We start from the raw sequence: 11,621 nt of genomic DNA, 5'->3' as shown, positions 1-11,621 counted from the left end.
ATCTATATAAATGTTTTTAATTCTTTTATTTATGCATATGCGTTAAAAGTATAACTCTAGAAAGCAGTGATGATACCCATGTGCAAAATAATATCCTGGAATACAATAATCGGCTTTGTTTCTAAATATAAATAAAAACTTAAATTAAAAAATTAAAATGAAAGATTTTTTTTTCTTGAAAGTCCGGGACAAAAACGTGGGTGTGCATTATGCAGGGGAGTGCATTACACACGGCAAAATATGGAAACGGGCTACCTCTCCTACACCAGGTCAGGCTGCCAAATGTTGCCCTCCTTGGCACCTCAGATTTCTAAGAAAACACACCCCACAGAGCAAGGATGCACCGCTAGGCCCCAAGCAGGCTCAAGGGCACGCTGCCCGTCATGCTGCCCACAGGGGTCGGGCAGCCCTGTGCTCGAGGGCTGTTGGGAACTGTCAGCCCCAACCCCCCACTACTCATCCTTGATTGCAAGCGAGTCCCTGGGTTTCAAAACAGGAAGCAGCCCGACTGGGGTTGCTGTCTTCCCAGTAACTTCCCGTCCCCGCGGCCCCTGCTTCAGACAGAGAGGCCAGGCAGCTCTTCCGAAAAGAGTGAGCCGACACCCTCACTGCTGCGCTCACTCCGGGGCGGGAGACAGGCAGGCTGGGAGGGGGCGGCGTGGCAGGGCTTTTGCAGGGCGCACTGGGGTCGACGCAGCAGCGAGAGTCACACCGAGGGGAGGGGAACGGACGGGCAGTGGAAGCTGGCATGGGTACTTAATCCAGCGATGCCTCTCCGTGACTCTGAGAGGTGGGCGTCGTGTCGTGTCTCGCTCCACAAGCTCAGAGTGAGTAAGTGCCACCCTCCGGACGCACACCCTGCAGGACTCGAAAATTCTGTCCTTCCTCAGTCCATCACCTGGTTGTCGTGGCCTCCACAGCAACACACGACTCTGGCCCAGCTCTTCCCTGGTGACTCGGGGAACCAGAGGTGAGCAACCCGAGAGTGCCTGAGCCCCAGGCTGGAGGACAGGGCAGCCTGCCGGCTACGGACACTCACGCTCAGCATGCTGAGGGCGATGAAGACTCCGGGCTACCATGACAAGCGGCTCTCCCATGTATCCCACCCCCCCACCCCCGTCGTAAATCATCACGGTCTGGCTCCCTTCAGTCAGCATCTCTATCGGGGTCACTCTGCTCCCCTGAAGAGGGCACCCCACTGCTATGTCACACCCGGCAGGTGCTCACTGCATGCTGCTTATACAGAAACGAGTTGAATTATACTGGGAATGCTTCACAGTTCTTGGGAATTCAAAGGGAGCTGGGACTTCACAGATTTTAAGGCCTTGTCGACGGGAAAGAGGTTTTCAGAAGGGGGCGTTTTCTCTGAGCTCCAGAGGGGGTGGCGAGCACTCGTCTGAAGGAGTGGGAGGGCGCGCTGCTCGGGCTCGTTTCTCAGAAGGGGGTTTCGTGTCTCTCTCTCTCTCTCTCTCACACACACACACACACACACACACACACACAATTGTGCCGTGTCCAGGGCTCTGACGACGCCTTTCAGTTTGGCTTTGATGGGAGGCTGACCCAATGCCCAGAGGCCTCGCCAGCTCACACCAAGGCCCGTCTTGCCAGAAACTAAAGCTCCCAGCCATTAATCAATGTCCCGTGGCTCCCAGGCTGAGAATAGACCACTTGCTTGTAAAGCTGTTTGGGGGAACCGCCAGTGGCTTCCGGTAAGCGCTAGCGTGAGCGGGAAAGATGTAAATGATCGGGGGGGTGGGGTTGAGTGGATAGAAAAATGAGGGATCATTGTCCATGGTTTCACCCAAAGCAGCGTGTGTTTTAAAAAAAAAAATACGAATGATGATCCTAAAAAAAAATGAAGTCAAATCAAATGAAAGCAAACCAAATGAGCGTAGTTGAGGTCAATATCACTTCCTGGTCCGTCCTGAGTTGGACTTCAAACAGTGACTCTTTGTTTGCAGTCGTTTCTGGGAGGCAAGACGTGACTGCAACCGGAGTGCGTTGATTAACCCGAAATCACTTCCTCTCTGTTTGCTGGATGCCCGAGAATACTCCGGAGACCCTGCTTTGCTTTTGAGTTAGCCACTTGGGAGCTTGGTGGCGGGTCCTTGTACAGCCATTCAAACTGAGTGAACCAGAAAAATGTCAGGGACTACACAAGGACACATAGACCGGTTTAATTAGTTTAGGAAGAGGGTGGGGGAGAGGCTGGGTCCCCTCCCTGCCTTCTCCCAAAACATCACTCCAGCAAATTGTTTTTTTTTTTATGGCCTTGTTAAAATCGCTTCACGGCCGCAGTTCTGTTCTCATGCTAACTGAGCAGGCCTGCGTGGGTTATTAAACAGGGTAGGCGGCCTGGTGAAGGTGGGTGCGTTCTCTCCGCCTTTAAAACACAGAGGGGCTTAATCACCCGGCTGGCGCGATGACAATAAAGCACGCAATCCGAATGTCAGCGCGAGGCTGAAGCGCCTATTAATAACAGTCGCTAGCAAGGACGTGCGGCGGCTGCCTCCAATCGGGAATTTTCCATAGTAACCGGGTTGCCCACGGGAAGCCGGGCAGAGGGCACGGGCACGCCATCACGTGCATGTTTCTTTCTGTCCGTCCTGGTGAGGGGAACGTCACTCAGCGGAACCCGGGAGCAGAGCTACGCTCTCCCGGAGCGGAAACCGGCCTCACGCTCCTCCCCGGGAAAACTCCCCGCAGAGACTGCAGAACGGCTCCCTTTAGGGGAAGGCAAGACGCACAGTCTCAAAGTGATGCTCTGTCGCATGTCGTGCGAGCTCCCACATCTTTCTGGGGTCGCTCCGCCATGCCCTGTGACCCCCTGCGGGCACGACAGCCGCGGGGGCTGCCCTTCCACCTCACACGGGAACTGGGTTCTGACAGCACAGAGAGGTCGCTTCCCCGCCGCAGAAACTCCCAGGGCTCCCCACGGTCTAGGAGATTGAAGTGCGGGCTTGTTAGCCCGACATTCAAGGTCACTCATAACCGAGATGACACGCCATTCCTGACTGGCCCTCCCTTTCCCCCCTGAGCCGGCCCAGCCACGCCGAGCGGCTCTGCTGGAGCTCCTCGGCGAGGCTCTTCCCTTGGCCTTGGAACGTGCTTTTCCAACCGTGTGCCCACTGGGGTGGCTGCTACCAGAACCCCCAGAAAGGAGCAAGCGTTGTCAAGGGTGTGGGGAAGTTGGGACCCCGCGTGCTTTCGGTGGGAATGGTGCAGCGCCGTGGCAGATGGTGCGGTGGCCCCTCCAAACCTTAACAGGAGATTATACGATGCAACAACTCCACTTCGGGGCTATGTGCTCGGAAACATCGAAAGCAGGGCCTCGGGTCTCCAAGAGAGGTGTGTCCGCCATGTTTATAGCAGCATTGTTCACAGTAGCTGAAACAGAGAAGCAACCCACGTGTCCAGCCGATGCCTGAACAAATGAGCCGCACGTGACCTTCGTGTCCAGTGGAATATTATTCAGCCTCACAAACCGAGGCATTCCGGCGCGGGCTGCAGCATGGAGGCACCTGGAGGACATTATTCTGGGTGAAACAGGCCAGCCACTCCAAGGCGGACACTGAACTTACATGATGTGCTTGGAGGGGTCAGAAATCACAGAGACAGAAAGCAGAAGGTGGGGGCCAGGGGCTGGGGGAGGGGCCGAGGGAGGGGGAGCTGTTGTGTAATGGGGACAGAGTTTCAGCTTTTAAAAAAAACGAGAAAAAAATATGGAAGTGGATGGTGGTGATGGTGGCATAAATTATGCGTTTCTCTAATACCACCAAACTGTCCACTCAGAAATGGCTAAGGCAGTACATGTTGTGTTATGTGCGCTTTAACACAATAAAAAAATCTGGGGGAACACAGACTGTCCTTCTCCATGTCGGCTGGACAAAACTCCGTTTGTTCTGTCTTTCGTCTTTGGGGGCCAGGCTCCACGGGGCTCATAGGCTGTGCGGGGGGAGCAGGGAGGCTGCCAGCTTCACTCTGCAAAGCCACCTCCGCCTGCAGCATTTCTAGAAGGTGTGTGTGGCTGTGTGCGTGTGTTGCTGTGTGTGTGTGTGTGTGTGTAATATAAACCTGCCTTTTAAGCCCTTTACCCGTCGGAGGAGACGAGGACTCCAGGAGATCTGCTACTCCGAGGGAGGTGTGAAGGACCAGCCTTATGCGGGATTTTATGAGAAACGCGTAATCTCAGGGCGCACCCAGGTCGGCTGAATCAGAACCTGCATTTCGGCCAAACCCTCGGGTGAATCACATCTGCATGAGAGTTCAAGAGCGCTGGTCTGGAGGGCCCGGCGTCAGGAGGTCATCTCTCATTCCCCTGTGGCATGCGGTGGCAGGGCCCACAGGGAACCCTTGAAGTGCCACGCACACCTGGGCCCTGCCTGACTCAGCAGGTCCGGGGTGAGCCCCGACAAGCACATATTTTTAAGTCCACAGGTGACTAAGATGCACAGTTGGGTAGGGAACCACTGGCCTAGCCCAGTGGTTCTTGAACTTGACGTTGTATCAGAACAACCCAGGAGGGCCTGTCACTTCCAGTGGCTGGGTCCCACCCCAAAATTTCTGGTGCAGGGATGCAAGGTGGGGCTCGGAACCCTGCTCGTCTAACACGTTTCCCAGTGACGACACATTGTCCGTGCCGCTGGTGTGGAGACCGCGCTGAGAGCCATTGGCTTAACACACAGCAAACAGTTGTTGGGCATATAAACGGAAGGGGATGATTAGAAAACAAAATTCTATCTGGGAAATGCCTAGTGTTTTACTTATCGATTGTATCCCTAGCACCCCAAATGGAGGGGGCAAAACCAGTAATGTGTTAGTCTCACAAGCCTGGGGGTGGGTTGGGCCCAGCTGAGCCGGGCTTTTGGTCCACACGGCGCCTGGGGCGGAGGGCACACTGGAGCCGCCTCCCACCGGAAGCCTGGCTGGAGCGACGGGGCCCAAGATGGCCTGGTCCCCCCCACCCACCCCAGGCCTCTCTCCACGCCCTGGCTGCTTGCCCCAGGGGTTTAGCCCGAGCTTCCTGGAAGCAGCTGGCTTCCAGGAAGGAGAACACAGAAGTTGTCAGCCTGCCTTTTAAGGCACGACCTTGGACGCCCCGAAATGTCCCTGTTGCCACATCCCACAGACGTAAGCCAGGTCCCGAGGCCGGCTCCGACTCTGGGGGAAGGGAACCACACGCCGCTTCTTCATGGGAGGCGTGGCCGTGGATCTGCAGCCACCACTAACCCACCGTATCTAGTTTGTTGTTTGTGGTGTTAAGGACGAATTAAGGGACCCAATGAGAACCACCCAAAGTCCCGTCAACCTGTCAGCTGGCTACACCAGCAGTGTCTCCTGTGGCCTCCACCTTTTCACGCAGGGCCTCCTCCGTGGCCGGGGACCCAGGGCTGGGTGTCAGCTTCGCTCGGTGCTCGGTCGCACGCTCCTTGGGATCTCTTGGGGAGGCGGGGGCAGGCTTTCCTCCTGCTTCGTCTTTTATGCCAAAGACGGCCGGGGCCTGTGGGGATCCCTGTTCGCAGGTGCAAGGAAGCACCTCACAGAGAGTTCCAGAAAACTCAGGTGCCGAAGCAGCCCATGCCCTAGTTAGTGCAATGAAGCATGGAAGAATCCCTTCACCCCTGATCGTCAGACAATTAAAAAAAAAATTAAAAGTCTGGGGAGAGGATGCAAAACCGAAGGGCTGTGACCCAGGGCACCGCCCCACGGTCCACTCAACGCGGCACTGTTCCTGGTAACCACACGGTTTCAGTTTGAATTCCTCTTGTGACAAACTGCTAGAGTGACCACGCCCTCTGCGGAGCCCACAGAGCCCTCACGCGGGGATGGGACCACACCTGGCCCTTGGAACCACCGGTCGGGGGGCACCGCCAGCCTCACCTGCAGACAAGGAACCTGGGCCCCCGAAAGCAGAAGCCGCCCGAGGTCACGGAAACCAAACGGCAGGTGGGATTCGAACCCCAGGACTCCTGGGCTCCCGGCCACGGACCCTTCGCATGACTCTCATTCAGGAAACTCCTTCTAGGGAAGAACTTAGCTGCACACCCTGTGGTCAGCCGCACGGCAAGAGGAAACGCGGTGCCAGCCAGGGCGTTACTTCACGTGCGTGCAGCAGCGCGGGCACGCTTCTTAGAAACGCCAACTCTTAGGCGCCAGGCCAGGATCTGCACTCCGACACGGTCTCCACAAGATGGGCATGTCCCCGAAGATGCGCAGACCGAGGGCGCAGTTTGGGAGTTGGGCACGCTGAAGTCACACCCGGCCCGTGTCCCTTCGTGAGCTGCGTGGCCCGGGCAAGAGATCCCCGAAGCCGCCACCGCTTGAGCTGTAAAATCGTGATGAAGGAGAGCATCGGCCCCCCCACCCCCAAGGTCCTTGTGAACACGCTACAGTTCAATCCACAGGAAGTGCTTCGCCAACCGTCGGGCCTCCAGTAAGTGCTCAGTAAAATGGGAGCTACTGTCATCAACAATCATAACCGTCCTGCCCAGCCAGCCAAAGAGCGCCTGACGGTCCACTGGGAAGAGCACAATTGTCCGCACGCGCCCCCACGCTGCACCAGAAAGAGGGGACGGGGCCCTCGCCCTGGGTCCCAGAACAATGAGACAGGAAGGACAGGTGGTGCAGGCGGCAGCCGATGAGCACCGTCCCCCCGCTGAGCCGCCCTCTCCCGGGCGCGACGGGCTGTTGGATGAGGTGCCCCGGGGAAGACGGATGGCTCCGGGGCTCGCGAACTAACTGATGAGTCAGGGGCGACAGCAGCCGAAGCGTGAAGGTGGAAATGCGCAAGCAGGGCTCGACATGGCCCGGCCTGCCGGGGCACTCTTCCCCTCCCCGGCCGCCCCCACCCATGACAGTGCAGAGAGGCCCGGCAGGCCGTGGGCGAGCCTGGAGGGGCCGGGGGTGATGTGGGGTCAGGGCCCGTCCCGCCTGGGGAGCGGGCTAAGCCAGGATCTACAGAGGAATGCATGCTGGGACCCAAGTCCCTGGGGCAAGGAAACGGACTCTGCACAGGGAGGGGGTGCGGGCAGGCGGGGCGCCGGCAGCCGGGAGGACACAGGCAGAGACTCGAGCTCTGCAAGCACGAGGAGCAGAGTGGGGTCGGAGTGAGGGTCAGGGTCCCGAGGGCCGCCTTCCGCCATGCTGTTATTCATGGTAACAACCGGTGCAATAATAGCGTCATAATAAAGTTCATCAAGTGCGTATCCGTGTCAGCATTTTCTATGCATTAACTCACTCCATCCTCACAAGTACATGGAAATCGATGCTCTTAAACAGATGCGAGACACAGAGGCGGTGAACGGTTTGCCCACGGCCACGCAGCTGGTGCGTGGCAGCGCCGGGCAATTCGGTTCTCATCGCTGGCCTTTTGACTACTGAACCAGACCGAGTGCCCTCTGGTCTTTGGTGCTGTGATCAGGGGGCAGGGGGCTGAGGTATGAGTTGGGTCTACCTGGCTCAAGGAGCCTGGGGGAGAAAAAACTGGGATGGCCCGCGACGCTCCTTGGAGAAGGTGGCCACCCTGGAGATGACACTACCTTTTGGGATGAGACGGTGTCACAGGGTCATCTCTAGCTGCAATAGAGACTGGTAACGCCTGTGTCTTGCTCGTCTCCGCAGAGTAAAGCCAGTGACAGAGAGGCAGATTGAGTGACCAAGCGACATTGTCTGCTGCGTCCCCAACCAACACCTTGTTCCTCGAACACGCCAGCCCACTGAGCGCTCCCCCCGCTGAAAGCATGCAGTTTCTGCTTCTGCGTCATTGCGTGTGCTGGTTCCCCCGCCTGGAGCGCCCCCTCCCTCCTCCAGGGGAGACCTCCCTTCCCTTCCGGGAGTCCGCTCAGCCACGCCGTCTTTCACATCGCTTCCACGGCAGCCTGGGTTAGACGGACCTCCCTTCCGCTCACCGGGAGTGCCTCGGACTTACCTCTGTGTCCTGGAGTCCAACCATTCGCCGGACAGAAAACAGCGGCCCACTACACGCTAGTGTCGCCTCACGGCCACTGTGAGGTTGAACATGAGTTCATTTATGAAAAACAGTTTGCGTGGTTATTAATAATAACTGACAGGTGGTGCCAGTCATTTCTGCGAACGTTCTTCGAGTACCTGCTATTTTCAAAGACTGTCCGCACCTCAGTCATCCGTTCCTAAGACAAACCCTAGCTATCGGTGGGTCGGTGAGTCAGCCTAAGCTACGTTGCGCGGAAGTAACAAACGGGCTTGGATCTCAGTGGTTGAAACACCGAAGATTCATGTCCCGTTCGTGCTAAACATCCTACGAGAGTCGAGGGAAATGTCTGTTCATTTCAATTGCCCAGGAATCGACCTGACCATCCTATCACGGCGGCATCCACATCACGCGGCCTCCTTGGTCCACGAGGCAGAGAGAGAGAGCGTGGAAGACCCATCGCTCTCAAGGCTCCTGTCAAGAAGCCATGCATGTCACTCCCACTCCCATTTCCTTGCTCAAGGCAAGGCCCCCGGCCGCGCCTAAGTTCCAGAGAGTGTGTGACTGAGGGAGCTGGTGAGCGCTGGCAGCATCCTCCGCCTGGAGCCCACTGCCACCTTTCATGACCAGGTGAGAAAACCGAAGCAGAGGACGGAGGTAAACATGACTTGCCCGAGGTCACACAGCCGGGAGGCAGTTGCTCCGGGATGCAAACCCGGCTTCTGTGAGTGAGCAGTGGCTGCCAAGCTTTCTGTCGGGGTCCTCTAGTGACTACGTCAGCCTCTGCAGGCCTTACTTACAGCCTCTGCAGCGACCACCCAGCCCTGCTGTGGCCGTGCCAAAGTGGCCAGCGACAGTGTGGACATGAATGGGCCCGTGTGTATGCCACCAGAACTTCATTTATAAAGACACAGGGAGCGCCAGCTTCGGCCGCCACGCCGTGGTCGGCTGAGAATCCTTGCTCGTGATCTCAGGGTTACCCTGGGCTCTGAAGACGGTGACCCAAACAAACAGGAGTCGTGACAACCCTTTCCCACCATGCATCTGCTATGCGACCTCCCTAACCAGCCAGAGTCAAGTGACTCCCCAGACTTAATGGGTCACTGAGCTTCTATCCAGCCAAGGTTAAGGGGAACCAGCTTCCCTCTGGGGCTGGCTAATTATTACTGTGCAAGTTTAAAGGGAATGACAGGCAGGTCATTTTCTTACTAAACATGAGAACAGCAGCCATACCCGGAACCAGGCAAACCCCCATTAGCGGTGTGGGGCCACGGCTAATGGCACGGTCGCCGATGACAATTGTTCTGCTGGCCTGTGCTAACCGGCAGCTGAAATCAATGGGAGGCTCTGGGCACCGAGGCCGGTTTTTTCTGGGCCACCTACCCCAGACCTTGTTTTTCCAGCTGACGCTCTGCCTGTGTCAGCTAATTCCTGCTGTGGAAAACGCATTCCAGGGCTAATAAAGACTTGAGAGTCACACCATTTTCTCACCATGTTATTAAAACCCAAATGCGTTTGTGGAGTGCTAACGTGGCCGGGAGATGTCCTGACGAACTTAGAAAGGGCCCGAATGTCACAGGATCTGGGTGTTCAACTGGAAAGACGAGGTCTGAGGTTTGCATGTGGGTTCGTTGCTTCCACATGATTCCGGCACTGCAGTGGCGGGGCCGCGCGTGAGCCCCACGACAGGAGAACACGGACGCGGCGATTTACAAATGCACACGTGTGTCTGAGACTCTGTAAGGTGGCATTTGTCTTCACGGCCGGGTACCCGGGCCAGTCACATCCCCTCGCTGAGCCTCAGTTTCCGCATTGGTAAAAGGACAACCTCGAGGCCAAGGTCGCAGTGCAGTCGTGAGAGTGGCCACCGGGGGTGCGTGCCCAGAACGCCCTCCCCCCCACACGGCAGCTGGCATGGGGAGCGGGAAGGCCTGGGGTCCGGCCAAGGGGGAAGCAGCCGAGAACCGGCTCTGGAAAACTGGCAGCATCCCACCTGCGCTGGGCTCCCCGGTGCTAACTGGACATTAATCAGGAGAAACAAGAGCCGGCCAGAAAAATTAGCAGGATGAGCTAATGGGGCGTCTCCATCCCGACCTTTGCTCCCCCCGGGGCCGGCTGCAGCTGCCTTGAGAGAGGACGGCCCCAGGGGCGCAGAGGGATGGAGGGAGAGGGGCCGAGTTTCGGAGTGTCTACTTCTGTGTTCGCCATCCGTTCTCACGTAGGCCGCCCTCAAGTCACCAAAGGGGGCAGCCAGGGCCACCCGTGGGAGCCCCGCGGAGACTTGCAGATGCCCCCCAGCAGGACAGGGCACTGAGGTACAGGGGAGCATCCCAGCACCGGCCTGGGCCCCAGCTCCTCTGTGACGGAGCTGCAGGCATGGGAGGGAGCTCCCCCCGACCCCGCACACCCCTCTGTCAGAGAAGGAAACCGAAGTCCCGGGAGACTCGGCGGTCTCCCGGCGTCAGGCAGGCGGCTTGCCGTCAGGTCCAGGACCGGGTTCGGGTCTCTTGCTGCCGAGCCGTCCACCCAGCGACCCCTTCAGAAATGCGGTGGGCACCAGAGGTGGGCGGGACAGGCGGGGTCTGGGTTGGAACAGAGGGGAGCAGTGTGAGTGGGAACAACGAGGAACCAGATCTCGAACATTCTGAGCCAGGGCAAGAGGGAAAACCACTCCCCACCGCGACGACATCCACGTTGGAACGCGGAGCCCTCCCACCTGCCCAGCCCCAGACCGTGTTCGGGTCGCTGCCCCCGCCCAGAGGCAAGGGCTGGGGCACAGCCAGAAGGCTGGGCGCGGATGCCGTTTTTGCCCGATTTGCTTTGTAGAAAGAAGACTTTTCTTCTCCAAGATCGTATTTATTTATTTTTAGAGAGAGGGGGAGGCAGGGAGGATGAGAGAGAGAGAAACAGCAACGTGAAAGAGAAACATCCATGGGTTGTCTCTGGCACACGCCCCAACAGGGACCACGCCGCCACCCGGGCACGTGCCCTGACCGGGAACCAAACCAGCGACCCTTCGCTTTGCAGGACGACACTCAACCAGCTCAGCCACGCTGGTCGGGGCTGTAGAAGGCTTGTTAATCCTGGCCCTGCCGTTTCCTCTCTGTGTGTCCTTGGGTGAGTCACCCCCCTTCTCTGAGCTCCCCCTTTCCCACCCACGAAGCCGGAGTGGTGGTGGAGCTGAGGCTGTTTTGCCTCAGTAGGCCACCAAGCATCGGGCACATGCAAGCTTTGACCCCAAGGCTTTGGTTTCTTTGGAAAGCAGGTGGAGGCACAGAACCCCGCCCCCCAATGGGTGGCAGGTGTCTCTGCCCCTTCAGGAAGGGCAGAGAAAATTGCCGAGCAGCCCAGCTGCTGAGCCCGGGACGCCCTTTCTGCTTCGACAAGCTCCCTGCCCACTGTCCAGGGGCGATGGACTCTCCTGCACGGAAATCCGCCGCGAACTGCATTCCTGGCCAACTCATCACTCGTTAGCATGTGACCTTGTTTATCCTGCCCCGGCCTGGAATTTGGACTCTTACAAAACCCCAGCCACGGAAGAACAGGTTGGACCAAAGCGGCGCAGGCCCTGAGGGAAGGCGTCCTGGAGGCCGGGGATGTTTGTCACACAGACGCGGGCCAGGGCCCACCCATCGGGCCCCGGCCCCGCTGACCTTCCCGCTGGCACGGA

This window comes from Phyllostomus discolor, chromosome 13 (assembly GCF_004126475.2).
Source record: "Phyllostomus discolor isolate MPI-MPIP mPhyDis1 chromosome 13, mPhyDis1.pri.v3, whole genome shotgun sequence".
In the NCBI taxonomy this organism is placed as follows: Eukaryota; Metazoa; Chordata; class Mammalia; order Chiroptera; family Phyllostomidae; genus Phyllostomus; species Phyllostomus discolor.
Note: the sequence above shows the minus strand (reverse complement) of the source record.